This window comes from Nycticebus coucang, chromosome 12 (genome assembly GCF_027406575.1).
Source record: "Nycticebus coucang isolate mNycCou1 chromosome 12, mNycCou1.pri, whole genome shotgun sequence".
Lineage (NCBI taxonomy): Eukaryota > Metazoa > Chordata > Mammalia > Primates > Lorisidae > Nycticebus > Nycticebus coucang.
The window spans coordinates 64,318,492-64,325,590 of NC_069791.1; the positions used below are offsets into that span (position 1 = coordinate 64,318,492).

General features: G+C 47.1%; 1 protein-coding gene across 1 annotated transcript in view; it reads right to left on the minus strand.

The window, feature by feature from the left end:
* Positions 1 to 3,005, minus strand: part of CARD11 (caspase recruitment domain family member 11) — a 115,127-nt gene extending 112,122 nt beyond the window's left edge. Inside the window, exon 1 of the mRNA XM_053557159.1 lies at positions 2,858 to 3,005. The gene's annotated coding sequence lies outside the window, so the exon portion shown is untranslated. The remainder of the gene's footprint in view (positions 1 to 2,857) is intronic.
* Positions 3,006 to 7,099: the final 4,094 nt, after the last annotated feature.

The following is a 7,099-nucleotide window of genomic DNA, read 5'->3' on the forward strand; positions in this document are numbered from 1 at the left end:
CCTCAAGGACAGCATGGGGCCAAGGTGTGGGGTGCGTGTTCTTTGTATGCAACATGCACTAGCCATGTGTTCCTCCTGTGTGGCCCGGCACAGGCAGAGGCTGGCATCTGGGATTTGCTCCTTATAATTTTCCTTTAGCAGAAGAGTATTTTGAAAGGGGCCTCCTTGAAAGTCATTTCCTTTTCTTTCAGTTCCCCTATTTCAATCAATCCAAATATTTCCCAGACTGATGGGATAATGTAACGAACACGAGCAAGAGAGGTTTATCTAGAGTGGATTTACTGAGCATCTGCTCTATGATCTCCTGGAAGCCTCATAATCCCCCTGTATGACTGGGACTGCAGATAAGGAAACTGAGGCTGAACCAGAAAAATAAGGCAGGCCCCCAGATGGCCTGCGCGGGAAGCCCCATCTGGACTCCAAAGTCCAACTCTGATCTGCACCAGATCTCGGTAATAACGCAAAGGTAATAACATGTCAGATGTCGTCTTTTCTCATTTTATGCTTGATGTAATAGGCAATACTGAAAATAATCAGTATTAATATCCTGAGTGCATTGGAGAAATGGCTCTCAGAGAGTTCCAGAAATTACAAGCCTACCCAAGGTCATACTGGTAGCACAGGTGGGCAGCAGGGCAGTCAGGCCTCAGACCTCTGTCTTCGTGGCCTCTGCCCCAGAAGACGGACACTCCCAGGGCACTCTGCAGAGTGCAGGGGCCAGGCAAGAAGGAATTGAAAGCAATTTTAAAACGAATTTGAGGAGGCTCCATTTTTCAGCATCTGACACTCCTTTCCATCATAATTATTTGGAAATTGGGGCTCCATTTGGCCTTTCATGCGTGAGGTTCTGTGAGGAGCTGTAATCATGGAGCCTCTTCATCTCACCACCACCAAACCACAGACACACCTCCCTTTAGTCCCAGGAAGCAGGTCTTATTGGAAGGGTGGGGACAGGTACCTAGGGTATGGGGAAAGAAGTCCCAACATTGCCCTTCCCATACAATCTCGGCTTGGATCCTTCTATAAATCCCCGGTCCTACCCCTTCGTCCACTGTTGTCCTCTCTCCCAATTCCCTCCCTTCTGGTGGCCATCTCAGCCACACACAGACTGTACAGCAGGACCCACTTGAGGCAGGGCTGTACCTCCTGTTCCTTCTGTGTATTCCTGATGGTGCCAACTACAAAGTGACCACTGATGGATTCTAACAAACTCCATCATCTTTAGAAGAAGAGTTAGGTTTAGAAATCAGTTCCGAAAGTCACAAAGAGGATGAGTGGATAAACAAAATGTGGTCTATTCAGACAATGGAGTATTATTCAGCTTTAAAAAGGAAGGACATTCTGACACCTGCTGCAACACGGATGAACCGTGAGGAGATACAAACCAGCAACACAAGGACAAATGCTGTGTGGTTCCACGCACAGGAGGTCCCAGTGTAGTTAGACCCACAGAGACAGAAATTAAGAGGAGGATGGGGAGTGAGAGTTTAATCGGTCTGGAATTCCAGTTTTCAAAGACGGAAGGAGTTCTGGAGATGGATGGTAGTGATGCTGTGTGACAGTGTGAGGCACTTAATGCCACTGACTGTGTGCTTAAAAATGGTATGAAGATGGTACATGTGACATTCTGTGTATTGTACCACAGTTTTAAAAATCACATAAATGACCCTTCTTGCACTGATTCAAGAGTGGTTGAACTGGCAGGGCCCCCAGCCTGCCTTTCTGACACCCATATAATGAAATCCACACAGGTCCACACCATTTCACCAGGACACAACCAGGCTGAGCCTACATCTCCCTCACCATCAGAGCATCCCAGACTCCTGGCAGAACCATCATCCCTTTACAGATGTCTCAGGGGTGGAGGGAACCCGTGCTTCAGGGAAGGCACGAAAGTGGACAATTTGAGTAAAATTCCTGTCCTGGAATTAATTCATAGCTCACAGGATTTCCGGCACACATTATGCATGGGGTAAGCTCTCAGTAAATGCTGAGTGACCAACCAATGTATTTTTCCCCTTTCTGGTAGGCTGGTAACCTTTTACTTTCAAGAGAAGTCATAAATGTCAGGACAAACTTTTTTGAACTACAAATCAAAGGCTTTGAGAGCAGGCTGGGCACAGAAAGTCAGTTTGGTCCAAGACCAAGTTTGCACGGGCAGGTGACCTGAAGCTTCAGCTTAGACCACGGTTTCTGGCTGACCCAGCTGAAGGCTGAGCCCTACAGTATAAACCTGTGTCCCTGTGACTCCCTCCAGCTCTGCTCAGAACAGGGAAAGGACAGAACAGCCCTCTCTGCCTCTCCTTGCAGGATAACTCAGCACTTCTCCTGTGGCCCATCAGTCTGGGGGAGGGTTCTTCAGGCCTGAGGCCAGGAGGGCCCCAGTCCCTGCCACCAGCTCCACACACCCCCGTCAAAGGGGCTATCCTCTCCTGTCTTGGCCTGATCCAGGCCCCACCTTCTCAGAAGTCTCTGAGTCAGGCCGGGCTGTGGTCTGCAAACTTCCGGGCTTTTCAGGTGTCAGAAAAGTTTCTCTTCCTCCATCTGGGGCAGGTGCACTCACGGGGGCCCTGGTGGTTCATCCCTGCCCTGAAGAGCAGGGACTTTGCCAGGCGGTGACAGTTAGAGAGCAGGTCAGAGAGACCGGGAAGAGAGACCCAAGGAGGAGAAAAATGAGAAAGAAAAGGTTTGGAAAGGACAGGAGGAGGGACAGAGAGTTAAGGAGGATGGAGTTGGTGAAGGAGAAACGTGGCCCCAGCTTCGCCCCCGCTCAACCCCAGCACCGGCCGCGCCCCTGCCCCGCGCTATCCCCGAACTGCCCCAGGCGCGTCCGCTCCACCAGCCCGGCCGAACCTACCTGGGGTGTTTATGCTCCGCCCGCCGCGCCGGGCGCCTCCTCCACGCAGCCGGCCGGCTTCCTTCGGGCGCCGGGCCCGCTGTCCCCGCGGCCCGCACCCGTCCAGGGGCGCCGCCCGCCCAGGGGCTGCAGGGCCGGCAGGAGAGCAAAGGCCTGGGCAGGCCAAAGAGAAAAAAGGAGAGAAAGTGTGTCATAGGCTGGGAGGGGCGGCGGGGGAGGGAAATGCAAAACCCGACAGGAAATGAGACGAAAAATGCAAAAGGTTAGAAAAGAAGATAAGGAAGAGGGGAAGGGGCGGAGTCTGGTGCCAGGCTGCTGGAGGAGCGCCCCAAAGGGGGCGTCAGGGCAGGGGGCAAATGGTAAGTGGGTGAGGCCGGACCACCTGCTCCGTGGGACGCCCCCCAGCTCTGACCCCAAGTCTGGATTCCGGTGTGGCTTGGGAGGGGGATGCCTCCAGTCTAGGCTCCCAGGGCTGTGGAGAGGAAAAAATTCCAGACCATGACATTACACAGAGTGTAGGAGGTCACAACTCAGTGAGAGGTGATAAATATTGCAACACCTCACACCCTCAGCCTGTGTTCTGGAAGTTTCCTGGAGCATGTCTGGTGGTCAGCACCCCCACCTCCTAGGACCTTCCTCATCCCAGTGCCTGGGCCCCAATACACTCTCACTTCACTTGTGCTTTCCCAAGTTCTGGTGAACAATACTTGTAAGAAATTGTGATTTGGATGTAATCATTTTAATCATTTACTGCCAGTGGCCATGGTGGTTGGTCTGGCTGCTGTCCTTTGCAACTGCCTGGGTCCCAAGGGTTGACCTGAACACAGACTCAGAGATCTGGGGAGCCATGCACACCCAGAGAATCTAGCCTTCTTACCATGCACCGCCCCCCCACCCCAGTGTTTTCCAGCCTCTGCACTGGTTTCCCTCACTGTACTCTGCCTCAGTTTACCTTTCCCTTTTCTCCTTTCTCCCTCTTTTCGGGTTTCCCCTATTACGCCTAGAGAATGTGCCCTTCTGTTTCATGTTTTAAGTGTTCTGAAGAGAGTTCCTGAGCTCCTAGAGAGAAAGGCATTCAATAAATTAAACAACTAGGCAAGAAGATAAATAAAACATGAGATTGTGCTCCAAGCACGGAAGGATTTGAAATCTTGACAGTTTTGAGGCCCATGCTTTGTGCTGATGAACCTGGGTCAGGGACTAAGGAAGACGAGAGTTTGCCTTCTGCAAAGTATGTTCAGAAATATAATCAAAAGCCTTAAAGGGAGAAAGTTCCTAAATAAATATCAAAGCCCACAGCATCCACGTCCTCAGGCCCCAATGACACATCTCACTGCCCACCGGGGACCAGGGAAGTACACTGCATCCTGTTTAAACCAGAGAGTGCCAATTTACAGGAGAGCACAAGTTTCCCTCATGCAAGATATGAAAGGTAGGCATGCCCTAAGACAACAAAGTATTCACAAAATGTGTTTACTGTAAAGAACACAAATTCAGCATAGTGGTATGAATTTTCACTAAGTGAACACAGTCATATAACCTACATCCCCATGTATATTCTACCAAAATGTAGACATTCATCCGCTGCCCTCAAGCCCCACTATGTTTCCTGTTCCAGTCACTCCCTAGCAAGGGCAGCTATACTCAGACCTTTGACAGCATCAGTCAGTTTTGCCTCTTGGTGAACTTTATGTAAATAGAAGGGGGTGTAGGCTCTCTTTTGACTCTAGCTTCTTTCACTGATTGTTATGTTTTTGAGCTTGATCCATAGGATCAAGTATAGTTCCTTAAGAGAAATTTCTTTCTCCTCCAACATCTCATCAAGAATTTTAAACATTCAGAAGAGTTAGAAGAATTGTGTCATGAATACCCATGTACCTTACCACCTGATTCTACAATGATTAATATCTTGCTATATTTGTTTGGTCACAAATCTACCCATCTATCCCTCCACCATCCTCCTTTCTTTTTGGATGCATTTCCAAGAAAGTTGCAGACATTAGTATACATCACTGTATCACTCCACCATGCATATCATTAAGTGGAGAGGTTTTCTGGTGAAATTTGCACAGATTTTAACTGTATGATGCAATGAGTTTGGATGAATGTACCAAACTCTTATGAAGATACAAAACTGTGTGGTCCAAAATGGTAACCACCAGCTACGATAGACTGTGGAGGCCTTGACAGGAGGCTATTGTGAATAGGTACTAAATTTTTAATCCTATTTAATTTTAATACATTTTAATATAAATATAAAAACTCATATTTGATTCTATTATTGAAAACACTTTAAGTGTGTCTAGAGCAATTTGAGTGTGCTAACCTAATTTTTAATTTTTATTTATTTTTTTGGAGGTAGATTCTCTTTCTGTTGCCCAGGCATTAACCTAGCTCACAGTAACCTCAAACTTCTAAGTTTAAGCAATCCACCTGCCTCAGCCTCCCAAGTTCCTGGGACTACAGGTGTCTGCCACCATGCTTGGCTAATTTTTCTATTTTTTGTAGAGATGGGGTCTAGCTCTTGCTCAGGATGATCTCCAATTCCTGGCCTCAAGCAATTCTCCTGCCTTGGCTTCTCAAAGTATTGAGATTACAAGTGTAAGCCACCATGCCCAGCCTACACTTTGAACTGTAAATTTTATAAAACCCTGAGTATAGAAAAATTTAGTGACTGCCTTGATGTATTGTAATTGTTAAAGATACTGGACACTGGATTTTGAAGAATTTGCCTATAAAAAAGAATCCAAGCAAATCAATAATTTTTATGTTGATTACATGTTGAAATAATAATATTTTGGATGAGTTGGATTAAGTAATATATATTCTTAAAGTGAATTTCACCTGTTCCTTTTTTAGCGTTGCCACTAGGAAATATTAACTTGCCCATTTTGTTTCCACTGGGCAGTGCTGGTGTGATATAGATAGAACTTTACCATCCTCCCACCGAGTTCCCTCATGCACCTGGAAACAACCGTTTTGGATCTTAATTCCTCTGTGATCCCAGAAAGAAGTTAATTCCAAAGTTGTTGAATGAGGATGTCTGGTTCAAGGCAGTGAACTAAACACAAAATTTACCTCCTCTTTTGAAAACCTGCCGAAATAACAGCAAAGAACCGTGAGGGGTAGATTTAAAGCAGATCAGCAGCGCCCAGCATTTCTGGGAAGCAGGTGGACAGGAGCCCCCACTGAGAGCCTGCAGGGCTTACAGTAGCCCAGCTGGGGGTCTTTGTTCCACTTCAGGGGACACTTGTCAGGAAGGGCAGACACTGAGTAGAGGATGGAAGCCTGGCTGTGTGTATTGGTGGACAGGCAAGTCTGTCTCTGTCCCCTTCACCAACCCACCACTGTGAATCTTCTGCTTCTTCTCAGGCTGAAACCAGAGAAATCTTTGTAATGAAAACTGCTCGGAGGGGTTGAGTGCTCTTGGAATAAGGGGCATCAGCCCGTGGAGCCCCTTCTCATGTGACATTTCACAGAAGGCCAGGCTGTGTAGCACTCCCTGCCTGGGCTCCCTAAAGCAGTGCTTCCAGAACCATCTGTAGTGAAAGACATCTCCCCACCACCTGCCTTTTGGAAAAATTTCTAATCTGTTACGGATTGATACTTTCATAAGATATATAATAAAAATTAATTACTAGAAAATAGAATTAAAAAAAAGATACTCAAGATATAAGCCAGCTGATCATGCTTGGTAATTGTGGCAATGTCAAACGTGCTATAAAAGTTTCTAAATGCTTAGTCTCAATTTCTGCTCTTGTCGTGGACTGATGCGTGGAAGGACATGGATCCACAGGCCAGATTTTACGGAGCACTGCCCTGGACCACTGCCTATTGACACACCATGGCTGCCCCCAGACAGCCCAGCCTGCTTTGCCTCTGGGGGGAGTTGGAAAAGGCCAGAGGAACTTCATATTAGTGGATGGGACCTTTGGAAACACAGATAGAAGTCAGCAGCTTGAAGGAGGAGGACTAGGATGCACAAATAGGACAACTGCCTCCCAGGGGTGGGACAGAAACAGTAATGCTGAGAAGGGAATGAAGCATAATGATCTACAAAGTCTAACGAGTGTCCTCAGAAGAGATTCCAGCAGGAATCACATCCATAAAACAAGACCAAATGACTATGAAATAGGCTGCCTGAATAAAGGAACAGTTTATGGAAATTTAAAACATGATTACTAACATAATAAATTTTAAACTTCAATAGGAGAGCTGGAAGATGTCTGTCAAGTATTCTAG